Source organism: Danio rerio, chromosome 9, assembly GCF_052040795.2.
Source record: "Danio rerio strain M-AB ecotype USA chromosome 9, GRCz13ab, whole genome shotgun sequence".
Taxonomy (NCBI): Eukaryota; Metazoa; Chordata; class Actinopteri; order Cypriniformes; family Danionidae; genus Danio; species Danio rerio.
The window spans coordinates 2,945,225-2,963,330 of NC_141029.1; the positions used below are offsets into that span (position 1 = coordinate 2,945,225).

General features: G+C 36.3%; 1 long non-coding RNA gene across 1 annotated transcript; it reads right to left on the reverse strand.

The window, feature by feature from the left end:
* Nucleotides 1–4,038: 4,038 nt before the first annotated feature.
* On the reverse strand, nt 4,039–6,134 carry LOC147835205 (uncharacterized). The gene is made up of 3 exons (XR_015500151.1): nt 5,918–6,134; nt 5,512–5,636; nt 4,039–5,243 (listed from the first exon to the last, which is right to left on the reverse strand). It is a non-coding gene; the product is annotated as an uncharacterized LOC147835205 (long non-coding RNA).
* Between the last annotated feature and the right edge of the window lie 11,972 nt (nt 6,135–18,106).

The following is an 18,106-nucleotide window of genomic DNA, read 5'->3' on the forward strand; positions in this document are numbered from 1 at the left end:
AGTACTTTACATGTTTTGATTGTAGGTCATAGAGAGGGATATTTTGGCTCGCTCCACGGGAACACTGGGAAACCATGCATACTGATTTTCCGTAGCTGATTTCCATCCTGAGAAAACATACACACACACACACACACGCTCGCGTTTCTTTGTGATTTTGGCAATTTATGGTATGATCCCTCCCCTTTTTATTTCTTAGGGGAAGAGGATTTTTAGAAATATGATTGATAGGTTTGAGCTGAGTTTATTTTTTAATCTTTGTTCATCCTGAACGCCTAAAGTTCTGTACGATCACAATTTATATTTTCAAACCCTCGTTATGCTACAGAAAATTGATTGATGTTGTTCTAGGAATATGATTAAGCAATATCAGATTGTGTAAGATTATTGTGATTCATTTCCTTTCAGCTTACTCTGTATTTCAGAGGTCACCACAGCGGTATGAACCGCCAACTATTCTGGCATATGTTTTATGCAGTGGATGTCCTTCCAGATGCAACCTAGTACTGGGAAACACCCATACACACTTATTCACACACACACACTACTTAGCTCATTCAATTCACCTTTAGCGCATGTGTTTAGACTGTGGGGGAAACCAGAGGAAAAGCCACACCAACATGGGGAGAACATGCAAACTCCACACAGAAACGCCAACTGACCCAACCGAGGCTTGAACCAGCGACTTTCTTGCTGTGAGGTGACAGTGCTAACCACTGAGCCACTTAGCCAAGTTGAAAGTTTTGTGGCTTTATTACGATCAGAGACTAAAAAAAATCTTGCTGCCTTAATTTTTTTTGTTCAAATTATTCTTAGAATCAAATTGTTTTTTCTAGTCATCTCAACTTACATTAGCCAAACCGACTAAAAATATTAAGTATTTAAATATTTTATATATTAAATATTAAACTTGAAAAAAAATGATTGAAACACAGTTAACTTATTAAAATAACTAAAAGTGGCATAAAAGCTTTTGTTGTAATGGCTTTTGTAATATTATTTTTTACACTGTAAGACCAGCAATGTATTTAAAAACTTTATTTTAGCTGTAATAACTAGTTTTTAATAAGTTTCATGCCCATAAAACATGCTCATCAACACTTATTTTTCTTCAGTAACAAGTACTAATTTTAGCAACATTGTGAAAACGTACCCCCTGTATACTTTTCTGGAGAGCGCGAAATATGTAGCCAGAGTATGACAGAAACAAAAACAGTTGATGGAGTACACACTAACCTGAGCATCATTCAGACACAAGATGGCGCTAAACAGTTAAAAATTCAAAGCTGACACTAACGAAAACAGCTGATGGAGTATATACTAACCTGAGCATTATTCAGTCACAAGATGGAGACAAACAGTCAGAAAACACAAAGTTGACAGAAACAAAAACAGCTGGAGTACACACCTACCTGCGCATTGTTCGGACACAAGATGGCACCAAACAGACAAAAAACACAACACTGACAGAAACGACTGAATGTATCATACACCAACCTGTGCATTACTCAGTCACAAGAAGGCGCCAAGCAGTTATAAAAAACGCAACGCTGACAGAAATGAAAACAGCTGATGGAGTATACACTAACCTGCACATTATTCAGACACAAAATGGCGCCAAACAGTCAAAAAACGCAACACTAACAGAAACGAAACTGGCTGGGAGGAGTATACACTAACCTGCGCATTATTAAGTCACAAGATGGCGCCAAACAGTCAAAAACGCAAAGCTGACGGAAACGAAACTGACTGAGTATACTCTAACCTGTGCATTATTCAGTCACAAGATGACGCCTAACAGTCAGAAAAAGCAACGCTAACAGAAACAAAACTGGCTGAATGGATTATATGCTAACCTGTGCATTATTAAGTCACAAGAGGGCGCCAAACTGTCAAAAACACAAAGCTGACAGAATCAAATCTGGCTGAATGGATTATACACTAATCTGTGCTTTATACAGTCACAAGATGGCGCCAAACAGTCCAAGAACGCAACACTGACAGATACGAAAACAGCTGAATGGATTATACACTAACCTGAGCATTATTTAATCACACGATGGCGTCAAACAGTCAAAAAATGCACCGCTGACATAAACGAAACTGGATGAATGATGCGTAGACTAACCTACATATTATTTATTTACAGGCACCAAACAGTCAAAAACATGACAGACAAGCAGAACCATATGAATGTGGATGTGAGATTATGGATGGGAATATATTCACTAACGTTCAAGGTGTTTCAAAAGTTCCCGGATGAGCCTGTGTTATTTAGCGGTTGTTATCTGGGAATAACATACTTTAGATTGTGTCAACGGACCAATCAGAATCGAGTATTCCAAACAGCCGTGTAATAACTACTGTTAGCTAATACACCCTTGTTGTAAACCATTTTTTGCAGTGTGGCAGAAAGAAAGAGATGCCGACAGGAACATTTTTGGCCTCTTTGGACCGACCTCTTTGCTGTATTTTTTATTTTTTTATTTTTTTTGCAGCGGCCACTGAGGTTTCTCCCATTAAGAAGTTCACAGGGAGATAAGTAGAGGTTGGGTTTCGTCTCTCACTCCCAGGGTTGAGTTCTGCTTGCGCTGGCCAAAGCTGAAACCCATTATTGAGGCCTGTTTGTCAGACCCAAATGAGCCAGGAACGACAAGTTGTTTTCTGTGGCTTGGCTACAATGTTTTGTTTTGCATACAGTGACACTAACATTTCTGGAACAATAATAAAGTTATTTCCAAGGGCCCGCATATGTAGTTCATAATAATAAACTGCTCTCCGCATGTCATTGCGCAAAGATGTCTGGAATGTGAGGCCAATAACGAAAAACTCGATTGACTTTGGTGGATAAAATACAGATCAGAGAGACTTCAGTTGTGTTCTCCGTTTCTGGGCTGCTTTCATTCGATTTTAATTGTAACAGATTTGTGAAGAGGAAGGATTAGAAGAAATCAAAGAGCGATTAGTGGCTGGTTTTTTTTTGGTGTCTGCGCTACAAATGTTGTCATAGTCATCCATCAGCTGGTGCCACTCCGCCCGGAGGCAAAAACCACAATGGCACCACACCAAGCAAGACAGACAGAATAAAAGACTGCACCCATGAAAGGCCAAATCCTGCCGCTATAAATCATACCAGTATAGTGCTAACCCCAAAAACATTCAGGAAAAACACAAAACAATCTCCTACATTAAATGGAGAGGAATAAACACATAAATTAACGTGACAATTTCAAGAGGAAACAATACCTATGGTTGACGCCAATCTGGAAAACACATTTGATTATATAATATAGATGATGGCGAATGTAAATGTCCTACCAAAAATGCTTTTTTTACTTAGATTAGTTTTAATCTTGCGTCAAGTCTGAATATAAACAATTCTGAAATCTACAATTTTCTAAACAAGTTATAAATATTGTTTTGTTTTCAGAAATGAGCCAAAATTAAGTAATTTTTTCCCATAAAACAAGATAAATGATCTTGAGGAACATTTTACAGTAACTTACTGTGAATTTTGGTTGCCGTTTAGGCTGTAAATTTACAAGTGCTCTGTGAATAAATTATTATAAATGTGCAGTATATTATCAGAACAGTTGTATAAATTAATTTTCAGTGTACTTATAAATAACTTTAATTTACTGTAAAATTTACAGTACATTTATTATGTAGTTACTAACTGCAAAAATAAAGCACAATTGTAATTGTTAATTTACAGTGCTCTTCTAAATTTACAGTCTAACAGGCCACCCAAATAGCCAGTAAGTTACTGTAAATTGTACAGTACTTTTTATGTAGTTTAATTGTAAAATGCTGTACAGTTTAATAATTATTTTTCAGTGCTTTTGTAAATTTATAGTCTAATTGGCTACCAAAATATCTTGTAAGTTACTGTAAGTTTTACTGTACATTTTTAGTTTTAAACTAATTAACCATAAAAATACGGCACAGTTAATTTACAGTGCTCTTGTAAATTTACAATCTAACAGGCAACCAAAATTGCCAATAGGTTACTATAAATTTTACAGTAGATTTTAGTGTGTGGTTAACCTAATTAACTGTAAAAGTACTGCATTTGTATTTATTAATTTACAGTGCTCTTGTAAATGTACAGTCTAACAGTCTAATTAATTACTGTAAAATATACAGTACATTTTGTGTGTATTTAACCCAATTACGTGTATAAATATAGTAAAGTTGCAATCATTGTTTCAGTGTTCTTGTAAATTTACAGTTTAACAGGCAACTAGAATTGGCAGTAAATTACTGTAGATTTAACAGTACTTTTTTGTAGTTAACATAATTAACTGTAAAAATACTGTAAAGTTGTCATTGTTATTTTTCCAGTGCTCTTGTAAATTTAGTCTAACAGGCAACCAAAATTGCCAGTACGTTATTGTAAATTTTACACTACATCTTAGTGTGTTGTTAACATAATTAACTGTAAAAATGCACCAATTATAATTATTAATACCAGTGCTCTTGTAAATTTAGTCTAACAAGCAAACTAAATTGTCAGTAATTTACTGTAAGATTTACAGTACTTTTTGTGTGTAGTTAACCTAATTTTCTTTACAATACTGCACAATCATAGCTATTAATTTAGTGTTCTTGTAAATTTACAATTTAACAGGCAACCAAAATTGCCAATAAGTTACTGTAAATTTTATAGTAGATTTTAGTGTGTAGTTAACTTAATTAACTGTAAAAATGCAGCATTTGTACTTATCAATTTACAGTGCTCTTGTAAATGTACAGTCTAACTAATTACTGTAAAATATACAGTGCAATTTGTGTGTGTAATTAATCTAATTACCTGTAAAATACTGTACAGTTGTAATTATTGTTTCAGTGCTCTTGTAAATTTAGACTAAAAGGCAAAAAATATTCTAGTAAGTTACCGTAAATTATACAGTACACTTTTAGTGTGTAGTTAACTGTAAAAATACTGCATTTGTAATTAATAATTTACAGTGCTCTAACAGGCAGACAAAATTGTAAGTTACTGTAAATTTTACAGTACTTTGTGTAGTTAACTTAATTAACTGTAAAAAAAAAAATTCTGCACAGTTGTCATTTTAAATTTAAAGTGCTCTTGTACATTTAGTCCAACAGGCAAACACAATTGCTGGTATGTTAGTTTAAATTGTATAGTAGATTTTAGTGTGTAGTTAACTTAATTAACTGTGAAAATGCTGTGTTTGTCATTTTTAATTTACAGTGCTCTTTGTTAATGTACAGTCTAACTGTCATCATATTTACCACTCAGTTACTGTAAATCTACATTACGTTTTTAGTTTTAAGCTAATTACCTATAAAAATACTTTACAGTTGTAATTATTGTTTCAGTGCTCTTGTGAATTTAGACTAAACGGCAAAAAAAAGTTGCTAGTAAGTTACCGTAAATTATACAGAACACTTTTAGTGTGTAGTTAACTGTAAAAATACTGCGTTTGTAATTAATAATTCCGTTGCCAGTATGCTCTTTGTAAATTTACAGTCTTGTAAATTTACAATCAAAATTGGCAGTGAGTTACTGTAAATTGTACAGTACATTTTTAGTTTTAAACTAATTAACTGTACAAATACATTACAGTTGTAATTACTGTATTTTTTCAGTGCTCTTGTAAATATACATTCTAACAGGCAATCAAAATTACTGTAAGTTATTGTAAATTGAACAGTATTTTTTTATGTATAGTTACCCTAATTCACTGTTTTAGTTATTAAATTTGACAGTGATTTGTTTGTAAATTAAACTTAATTCACCTTAAAAGTTCACTTTTATACCTTGTAAGTTATTATAAGCAACCCTGTGCAGAGACTGTCAAAGGGGCATGTGCAGGATAAAAATTTTTTTTGGGGGGGGGTGGCGATGTCGCGCGCGAAATGAAGGGGGGGGGGGGGGATTGGATGTTACGAGCGCACTGAATGGCAGGGGGATTGTGTCGCTGGGGCACTTCAAATCATTTTGGAAGGGCTCTTTCTATCCAAAACTAAAAAGGGCATGTGCACTGCACAGGGTGAGCCCTATGTGTGCACGTGCCTGATTATGCGCTTGTTAAGTGGTGACGTATGTAATACTGTTTCCATTCATTTGAGTTGAGAAATCACTCGTTCATGATCACTTTTTATTCATATCACACATTAAAGTTAATTTTATATAAAGTCATAGTGTACACAACAATCTCTGGGCTTGCTGCATAACAAATACCAACATTTTTACAATTTGTAAAAAAAAGAATCACTTTCTAGCAATTGGATATTAAGCATTGACATATATATTGCGATCGTGATTTTCGAAAGTATTAAATCGCTCTGTAAACGTTTATTATTACCATTTCATGAGTCTCCCCATACAGTTGAATAGAGTGCTTGGACCCGTAAGCCGCTTCACGTGACGTCACACTTAACAAGCGGACACATTTGTACATATTAGGCTTAAATATGTATTTTTAAGTATTATATGTGTATGTATATGTATATGTGGTTTGATAGAAACAAAAAAGCCCCAGTGACATATTTATTTCTCACATTAGCTCAACAAACTTCTCATTTGCTGCTTTTAATTCTTAAATTTCTATCAAATAAACCCTTGTATGACCAAACATGAATAATTAATAAGGGTGTCACGATTTCCATTTTAAATCGATCGAAATTTATGCTCAATTTCGATTATCGAATCAAAAAATAGAATCGTCGATGCTGCCACGCCCCCATGTCACGTCAGCTTGGCTTGCCGAGCGGGAAAAAAACACACTTGTTGAACTAACGGCAGACGCAGGAGACCCGTCGACAGAGCTTTAACCCATTTTGGATTTCCAGTGAGTTATGTTGACAACGTTCGTGTTGTCGACAAAAAAAAACAACACAGTTTTGCAAGCTCTGGTATGTACGGATTCGTCCGATAGACAACACCTGCATCGCGATCCTCCGCCCCGCCCCCATTGCAAATCCGCTCGCGAAAAGTACACACTCAGGCCCTGTTTACACTGTCTTTGTTTTTAAATGGCATTTTACAACGACAACGATTTGACATCCACAGCGGCGTGTAGCATTTCTGAGCAACCTCTTTCCTCACTACCGAAAACGAAAACAGAAAACGCACATCACATGACCACAGACGCACACACAGCCATGCGCTCGAGTCAGCAGGTCCAGGCAGTCAGAGGACTGCTTCAATCTTTTCACTTGTACTTAGTCATTTTAGCGAACACCTCAGATACTGTTGGCTGGTTCCTGTTGGTTGAGCGTCTTTTTTACCGACGCCATTATAACGACACGGATCACTGCCTATTCACGAGTCCCGCAGAAAAAGTGATTGACAGGTGGTAGTTATGTGTGTATCTTGCCTTTATTCATTTACTGTATGATTTGTTTATGGGTAAAACAAAGACCATGCAGGTCAGGTAGTTTAAACGGTAGGCTACAAATAATTAATTGGTCATTAATTAATTAATTATTCATAATCGAAAATCGAATCGAACCGTGACTTTTGAATCAAAAATGTAATCGAATCGAGGATTTGGAGGATCATGACACCCTTAATAATTAACGCACAATAACTTATTATTAAATATATTTATTACATTGCTATATCATAAATGGAGTCTAAGTATGATTGCCAATCTGAGTTGGGTAAAAATAAAAAGTAAGATATTACAATATCAATCTGCTGTCGATGCTGTTATCCAAATGAACTATAAAAACCAATACACTATTTCGAAAGACTGCACATTGTCTTTTGTACATCATGCCAATGTATAATATAGCTGAATTATAATAAGCCAGTATATGCACTACACATTTCCCCATGATTTCCTGCATTTCAGCTCATCAACTATAGACCACTTTATCCTAAAGAAACCAGCAGCTCCGTTTGCAGATGTATTGTACAGAAGTTAGAGCTGGATGAATGCGGGGTAATTCGCGTGAATGCTTCCTCCTTCATAACTACATCTACAGGCGCTGTTTTCTTTTTTTTTCTTTCCTTCACAGGCAGGCAGACGTTTAGAGGAAAGGCTTGAAAAGAGCAACATTTTACCCTAATGGACATATTTTTCTTCAAACATGAGCCTAAGTTGCAGTCGCAGTAAAGTCTCTGTCTGTGTCCGAATGGAGGTGCCTTCTCTCGTGTGTCATTGAGACACATTTGATATTCCGGCCGCAGTCTTTCCTGTGGTGCCATTTTGAAGCTTCCCCATTGAGGATCCATTTACGCAGGCCACCGGGAGCCTCCAGCCGGGCAGACTCACTCCACGTGGTCCCTTCCACCGCCGATCGGCCACAGCGAGTGGCTCCGCCAATATGTTAATACGACGCTTTCAGAAACAACTCATATTCACGCGGTAAGCAGGCCCGGCTATTTTCACCCCAGCAGATGAAGAGCACGTCCTCACCTATGTGCTTTACAAAATACCGGAAAATGACTGATTTTCCTCCCGCCACAACTAAACATGCAGATTTCTGAAAAGGTCATGAATAACAGGATTTATAGCCTACGCCTCGCTTTGAAGTTGTGAAATGTTTTAATGCGCGCACAAAAGTGCTAACGTTCAAAATCCAGCTTCTTGTTAACACGTCTCCGCAAATTTGACATCTGTCACTTTTTGGACACTTAAAACATAAATAAATACAGAATATATAAATATAAATGAGGTTCTGTTCCACATCAAAAAATAATAACCCCAGAAAATAAGCATTTACCATGTTTTGTTGTAGGACATAATTTATATTAAAAAAAATCTGTCATTTTATCTTGTTTCACCTTGTTTTACCTTGTTAATCAGTTATTGTTACCTTGTTTTACCTTGTTAATCAGTTATTTCACCTCATTTCACCTTGTTTTACCTTGTTTATCATTTATTTTTACCTTGTTTTACCTTGTTAATCATTTATTTTACCTTGTTTTACCTTGTAATCAATTATTGTTACCTCGTTTTACCTTGTTAATCAGTTATTTTGTTTAACCTTGTTTTACTTTGTTAATCAGTTAATTTACCTTTGTTTTACTTTGTTAATCGGTTATTTTACATAGTTTTACCTTGTTAATCAATTATTTTACCTTGTTTTACCTTGCAATCAGTTATTGTTACCACGTTTTACCTTGTTAATTAGTTATTTTACATAGTTTTACCTTGTTAATCAATTGTTTTACCTTGTTTTACCTTGCAATCAGTTATTGTTACCATGTTTTACCTTGTTAATCAGTTATTTGACCTTGTTTTACTTTGTTAATCAGTTTTTTTACCTTGTTTTATTTGTTTTACCTTGTTAATCAGTTATTTTACCTTGTTTAACTTTGTTAATCAGTTATTTTGCCTTGTTTAACCTTGTTTACCTTGTTAATCAGTTGTTTTACCTTGTTAATCAATTGTTTTACCTTGTTTCACCCTGTTTTACTTTGTTAATCAGTTATTTTTACTTTGTTAATCTGTTTTTTCACCTTGTTTCACCTTGTTAATCAATTATTTTACTTTGTTTCTCCTTGCTTTACCTTGTTAATCAGTTATTTGTACCTTGTTTTACCTTGTTAATCAGTTTTTTTACCTTGTTTTATTTGTTTTACCTTGTTAATCAGTTATTTTACCTTGTTTAACTTTGTTAATCAGTTATTTTGCCTTGTTTAACCTTGTTTACCTTGTTAATCAGTTGTTTTACCTTGTTAATCAATTGTTTTACCTTGTTTCACCCTGTTTTACTTTGTTAATCAGTTATTTTTACTTTGTTAATCTGTTATTTCACCTTGTTTCACCTTGTTAATTAATTATTTTACCTAGTTTCTCCTTGTTTTACCTTGTTAATCAGTTATTTGTACCTTGTTTTACCTTGTTAATCAGTTATTTTGTTTAACCTTGTTTTACTTTGTTAATCAGTTATTTTACCTTGTTTTAATTTGTTTTCCTTGTTAATTAGTTATTTCTTAACTTGTTTTACCTTGTTAATCAGTTATTTTACCTTGTTTTACCTTGTTAATCAGTTATTTTACCTTGTTTTACCTTGTTAATCAGTCATTTTTACATTGCTTTACCTTGTTAATCAGTCATTTTTACATTGTTTTACCTTGTTAATCAGAGTCTCCCAGAGATGGGTTGCGGCTGGAAGGGCATCCACTGTGTAAAAACATGCTGGATAAGTTGGCGGTGACCCGTGGCAACCCTGAATTAATAAATGACTAAGCCAGAATGAAAATGAATGAATGAATGAATGAATGAATGAATGAATGAATGAATGAATGAATAAATGAATCTTCCAATGCTCAGGAAGGCAGTGTCTCACACAACTGGGCTGCTAGGGTTTGGAAAGAAATCTCAGTTTAAAAACCCAAAGAATATATCTTCTTAGTATATACTTATAATCGTTAATTTGGAACTAGATTATCTAAATTTTTATTTCCACACGTAGTTGAACATGGTCATGGCATGTTCTTATCCAATAAGATCATTAACCAAACTATGCAATTAATGATGCATACAAGATCAATGTGTATGAAGTTCATTGCTGAGTCTCCACTTGATTTGCCGTGTAGCAAAGCCAAACCAACAATCCCATCATTCCCATATTGTTTGGGCTCAAATCAGTTTATAACAGGCAGTCAAACTCAAAACATTGCTTGCAAACTAGACTGTAAAATATTATAACATTCAGGGCAAGTCTTTTCAAGTGAAGACTTACAGAATAGTTAAAGGAATGGTTTACTTTAAAAAATTCTCATCCTCCATTTGTTCAAAACCTGTTAGAGTTTCTTTCGTCTGTTGAACACAAAGGAAGATATACTATACGTAGTTCATTTATAGCAGAGATGACCAAACTAGGGCCCGTGGGCGAAAGCGGGCCAATTGGTAGCTTTGATGCCCACCATGCCATCTGAGAAGAGAGGGAGAATGATGGGGATGCTTAAGAGACTGTCATTTCTAATTTACTGTAACACTTTGTTTGTTTTATTGTTAAGCTACAAAAAAAAAAAAAAACTAACTGAATTGAAATGTTTCAATTAAATGTTTTTAAACGAATCAGGTTTTTCTTTAATGTACGTCCTGTCAGCTGACGGATAGAAAACGATGCAGTGAGCAAATGAAGGCAAAGGCAGATTCTGCTTGACTAGTGTATTCAGCATTGAATTCCACTGTTAGATATGTTGTTATTGTAGTAAGTTATACTGCATTAGTTAATATGATTTAAAGTGATGCTTTCTATTTATTGTAAAATGTTGTGGGGAAAAAAATGGGAAATTAACTACGCCAACTTTAATGTAATATAGTTTGGATTGTTTGCCTTCAGCCCACAGCTCTCAATGATATTTGGTTTTTGGCCGTTCATGCGAAAAAGTTTGGGCACCCATGATTTATAACCTACAATTATCTTTTAAAGTCTGCATGAATCGGAAGATGCAACCCTTTTTATTTCGTATTTGGATGATGTTCCTAGAGAAACGGAAAATTAAATGAGAAAGCGTGGACGTGGCTTGTTTATAGTAGGCATTTCATTTGGAAATATTTAGAAAAGGGTTTGGGGAGTGTTATTACAGCGTAAACAGACTCCTCCTGCTCACTATTTCTGTTTGCTGTCATAGCACTGACAGTTGGAGGGGGCGTGGTTAAGTATGTTAGCCCCGCCCAATACCTCAGACAGATCTAGGGCCCTATCATACACCCGGCGCAATGTGGCGCAAGGCGTGACGCAATTGTTGTTTGCTAGTTTCAGCTCGGCGCAAGATTCGTTTTGACGTTTTCCGCCACGCTGTTTAAATAGCAAATGCATTTGCGCTCATATGTGCGCCCATAGGCGTTCTGGTCTAAAAAGGAGGCATGTTGAGGTGTATTGCTGGCACGTTGCTATTTTGAGAAACTATTTTTAATAGACCAGAACAAAGCCGGTGTATAGTCCAGCGCAGAGCACGTTAGTTTTGCGCCTCACTTACACACTGCCTAATACACACAAGATGTAGAGCAATACGCAAATATCTTTACATTATGAAAAAGAATTTAAATATTAAGCATATATATATAGGATATAATAAGGATATATAGAATATAAATATAAAGGATTAAAATATTACAAAACATATTATTTTCTAGCCTACATAAATATAAAAAGCACTGCCTTCATGCCTTCTTCATCTCCGGAGGCTTTTTCAGTTCATTCATAACAATTTGCTTTTGTATAATGTTATTATTATTAGCAGTATTATTTATTATATCCATATTTATATTTGTTTTATTAAAAACAAGCTTAGATTTGTCCACCTGTCAGGTTTTAGACCGTATGGAGCACAGCATGTGTTTTAGGATATAACTCAGGTTTTTGAGCACACTTCATTATTATTGTTCATTTATTCTTTTGCTGGAAATTACAACTGAATTTAGAAATAGTTTTGAAACAAATCTTTGCGCTTAACAAACGAAATTAACTATTTATAGGTTAATTGATGTCTGTGCGTATAAGGTTTTCCTATTAACGAGAGTGAAAGTAAAAGTTAATAATTATATTAACTTTAATATAATTGATAATTATAATTTAATAATGCTCAGTTTGTACACTTACACTTACTTTACGTCATGTAAAAAGCAAATGCACCATGGCGCGACGCTACTGACTTTAAAGGGAATGGGAGATGAGACTCTGATTGGTTTATTCTCAAAACACACCTATAACTCATTAAGAAAATAAGCTCAACCCTTTTAGACCATGCGCCACGGCGGAAAGCGGATTTATCCGTCCTTATATTAGCAAAAGTGGATTCTGACATGCCCTGAATGCATTTGCGCCCTGCGCTCTGCGCATGAACCGTCAAAAAAGAGCCCTTAATCTGAGAATTTACCTAAAAACAAACAGAAAGTGCATTTTCAGATTTCAATTGTAGATTACAAGGGCAAACTACTGTTTCTTTCCTAGTGACATGCACAGATGAAATGTTCACCACAAAACTAGCAATATGAGCTAACAAAATAAGTGTAGTTAGTTTTGATTTAATGTGTACTTTAAATTCTGCAGCGTGTATTAAGACTTCATAATGGGTCATATTTTGTTTTCCCAATTCACCTACACCCCATGTCTTAGGACTGTGCCTGAACATATGTTTCTAACCTATTATTATTATTAACCACTGAGCCACTGTGCCGCCCTTTATAATAGTTGTGTCCAAGTATAACCAAACAAACACCCATTCCCATGCCATCCGGAACCAAGTCAATCAATACACACATACTCAACGCTCTGTGTTCCAGCTTGTTTCGACAATCAAGACTGTGTTGCCGGGTTTGCAAGCCAATTTGTCCCCTTGCCATGAAATCACATTCACACACACACACATACATCAGCTGAAATCTCAAAGCAATTAACTTATTGTGTAGTACTTCAATCTAAAGATGTGAGATAAGATACCGGGGCGTACCATTGTACAACAGCTGCGTTTCGATGCCTTTCCATTTGAGTGTGGGTGTCTTTGTGCGCCAGATTGCGGATAAGCCGGCGCAAGGTAAGGTAGGAGAGCGAGAGCCGCAGATGTGGGCCTTTCTAAAGGCTCCGTCTTGCCAGCCTGTGTTTACCTGACACTCAGATTGACAGCGGAGTGATTGGAAATATCCCCCACTCACTGGTGCGAGCCCCTGAGTGCAAGGAAAGTGCTTTTGTAGTCTGGCTGTAATGGGCCAAGTTTGAATTGAAGGTTGAAGGAAAACGCTGCTCTCTGGTCACTCTCGGGGAGGAGCTGACACAGTGGAAACGACGCAGCGAACAGAGTCTTAGATCGGGAACGCAGCTGAGAGTGCAGAATGTCTCGGGGCTGTTATCTCAATGCAATCGGGCTAATCTTTTAGCGTTTATAAAAGCAACACCACTGCCGCGAACAAACTTCACAGACTCTTTTTGCTCCTTGTGGACGTGTAGGACGATACAAAGTGGGATTTTTTTTTCTGTCTTCTCTTCTGTGCGATCTCCTTCCACCCAGTTTTTCCCGCTCTCTGGTGAATAACAAAACAATCTGCTGAATTTGCCCCCCAGACAGTCTAATTTCCTGAGTTAATTTCCTCAAACTCCCTCGACGCACTGTGAATCAGGGAGGCATAGGTGCACGAGTTGTCTACTTTTGGGAAAAAACTATTATGCCTTGTTTTTCCATTATCAGGAGTATAGGGCTGCTCAATATATCAGTATTGCAATGAGATCGTTCACAATATTAATAATCTGGTTTATAATTTATCATTTGCATGTGTTTTTTATTGTTGATTATTCATTCATTCATTTTCTTGTCGGCTTAGTCCTTTTATTAATCCGGGTCACCACAGCGGAATGAACCACCAATTTATCCAGCAAGTTTTTACGCAGCGGATGCCCTTCCAGCCGCAACCCATCTCTGGGAAACATCCACACACACATTCACACACTACGGACAATTTAGCCTACCCAATTCACCTGTACCATATGTCTTTGGACTGTGGGAGGAAACCCACGCGAAGGCAGGGAGAACATGCAAACTCCTCACAGAAACACCAACTGAGCCGAGGTTCGAACCAGCGACCTTCTTGCGGTGAGGCGACAGCACTACCTACTGCGCCACTGCATCGCCTATTGTTAATTATGATTTATTTTATTTATTTAAAGTGCATCCGGAAAGTATTCATAGCGTTTCACTTTTTCCACATTTTTTTTTATGTTACAGCCTTATTCCAATATGGATTTAATTAATTTATTTTTTCAACATTGTACACACAATACTCCATAATGACAATGTGAATGAACAGTTTTAGAAATTGTTGCAAACTTATTAAAAATAAGAAACCTGAAAAATCACATGTACATCAGTATTCACAGCCTTCGCTGTGCACTCTAAATTGAAAAGACACCTGTCTATATAAGGTATAAGCTTTTGTATAATGTTATTATTATTAGCAGTATTATTTATTATATCCATATTTATATTTGTTTTATTGAAAACAAGCTTATATTTGTCCACCTGTCAGGTTTTAGACCATAAGGGGCACAGCATGTGTTTTAGGATATAACTCAGGTTTTTGAGCACACTTCATTATTATTGTTCATTTATTCGTTTGCTGGAAATTAGAACTGAATTTAGAAATAGTTTTGAAACAAATCTTTGCGCTTAACAAACAAAATTAACTATTTATAGGTTAATTGATGTCTGTGTGTATAAGGTTTTCCTATTAACGAGAGTGAAAGTAAAAGTTAATAATTATATTAACTTTAATATAATTAATAATTATAATTTAATAATGCTCAGTTTGTACACTTACACTTACTTTACATCATGTAAATAGCAAATGCACCATGGGGCGATGCAACTGGCTCTTAAAGGGAATGGGAGATGAGACTCTGATTGGTTTATTCTCAAAACACACCTATAACTCATTAAGAAAATAAACTCAACCCTTTTAGACCATGCGCCACGGCGCAAAGCGGATTTTTCCATCCTTATATTAGCAAAAGTGGATTTTGACACACCCTGAAAGCGTTTGCGCCCTGCGCTCTGCGCATGAACCGTCAAAATAGAGCCCTTAATCTGAGAATTTAACTGAAAACAAACAGGAACTATTGTTTCTTCCCTAATGACATGCACAGATGAAATGTTCACCACAAAACTAGCAATATGAGCTAACAAAATAAGTGTGGTTAGTTTTGATTTAATGTGTACTTTAAACAATACGGACAATTTAGCCTACCCAATTCACCTGTACCACATGTCTTTGGACTGTGGGAGGAAACCCACGCGAAGGCAGGGAGAACATGCAAACTCCTCACAGAAACACCAACTGAGCCGAGGTTCGAACCAGCGACCTTCTTGCTGTGAGGTGACAGCACTACCTACTGCGCCACTGCATCGCCTATTGTTAATTATGATTTATTTTATTTATTTAAAGTGCATCCGGAAAGTATTCATAGCGTTGCACTTTTTCCACATTTTTTTTTTAATGTTACAGCCTTATTCCAATATGGATTTAATTAATTTATTTCCTCAACATTCTACACACAATACTCCATAATGACAATGTGAATGAACAGTTTTAGAAATTGTTGCAAACTTATTAAAAATAAGAAACCTGAAAAATCACATGTACATCAGTATTCACAGCCTTCGCTGTGCACTCTAAATTGAAAAGACACCTGTCTATATAAGGTCCCAGGGTTAATGGTGCATGTCAAAGCACAAACCAAGCATGAAGACAAAGGAATTGTCTGTAGATCTCCGAGACAGGATTGTCTCAAGGCGCTAGACTGGGGAAGGTTACAGAACCATTTCTGCTGCTCTGAAAGTTCCTGTGAGCACAGCGGCCTCCATCAATCGTAAGTGGAAGATGTTTGGAACCACCAGGAGTCTTCCTAGAGCCGGCCGGCCATTTAAGCCGAGTGATCAGGGGAGAAGGGCTTTAGTCAGGGAGGTGATCAATAGCCCAATGGTCATATATATATATATATATATATATATATATATATATATATACACATACACACACACACACATACAATTACTGGCCACTTTATTAGGTACACCTGTCCAACTGCTCATTAACACAAATTTCTAATCGGCCAATCACATGGCAGCAACTCAATGCATTAAGGCATGTAGACATGGTCAAGACGATCTGCTGTAGTTCAAACTAACTGATGATCTACTGAGATTTTCACTCAAAATCATCTCTAGGGTTTACAGAGAATGGTCTGAAAAATAGAAAATATCCAGTGAGCGACAGTTCTGTGGGTGCAAATGCCTTGTTGATGCCAGAAGTCAGAGGAGAATGGCCAGACTGGTTCCAGCTGATAGAAAGGTAACAGTAACTCAAATAAGTACTCGTTACAACCAAGAGAAGAGCATCTCTGAACACACAACACGCCCAACCTTAAGGCGGATGGGCTACAGCAGCAGAAGACCACACCGGGTGCCGCTCCTGTCAGCAAAGAACAGGAAACTGAGGCTACAATTCACACAGACTCACCAAAACTGGACAATAGAAGATTGGAGAAACATTGCCTGCTCTGATGAGTCTCCATTTCTGCTGTACATTTAGATGTTACGGTCAGAATTTGGCATCAACAACATGAAACCATGAATCCATCAGGCTGGTGGTGGTGGTGGTGTAATGGTGTGGGGGAGATTTTCTTGCCACACTTTGGGTCCATTAGTACCAACTGAACATCATGTCAACTCCACAGCATACCTGAATATTGTTGCTGACCATGTCCATCCCTTTATGACCATGGTGTACTCATCTTCTCATGGCTACCTCTAGAAGGATAACGCACCATGTCATAAAGCGTGAATCATCTCAGACTGGTTTCCTAAACATGACAATGAGTTCACTGTGCTCAAATGGCCTCTACAGTCACCAGATCTCAATCCAATAGAGCACCTTTGGGATGTGGTGGAACGGGAGATTGGCATCATGTGCGGCAGACAAATCTGTAGCAACTGCGTGATGCTTTCATGTCCATATGGAGTAAAATCTGAGGATTATTTCCAGTACCTTGTTGAATCTATGCCACGAATAATTAGGGCTGAAGACAAAAAGGGGTCCAAACTGGTACTAGTATGGTGTACCTATTAAAGTGGCCAGTGATTACGAAATATATATATATATGTGTGTGTATATATAATTTCATTGCATATTTTTTATTTAGTAAATGTATGCATTTCTTTTTATTTAGTAAAAATAATTATATTTGGGTTACTTCAAGTTATTTCTGGCTTTTTGATTTTGCAGATGGATGTGGAAACAAGGATCATTCTGACAAAAAAAAATACATACAACTAATATATGCATGTCTGGATGTGTGTGTTGGCCTGCCAAACACTACACAATATTTACAAAAATAAATGTAATAATAAATAAATTTAAAAAAATAAAAGAATCTGTATTTAACGTGCCACATTAATGTTGGCAGACTCTATGCCCCCCTCCCCCCTAAAAATATTGAAGCAAAAAAACACAAATCGGCTTCATAATTTTATAAACCCATCTCTGACTCATCTTTTATAAAGATGCTGCTGTGTTCTTCATTGAGAAAGGGCTGAATATCATTAATCACTCCTGTTACTTGAGAAACACTTGACAGAGCTCAAGTATCCTCTCACATTTAAACACAAACCTCTTAATTG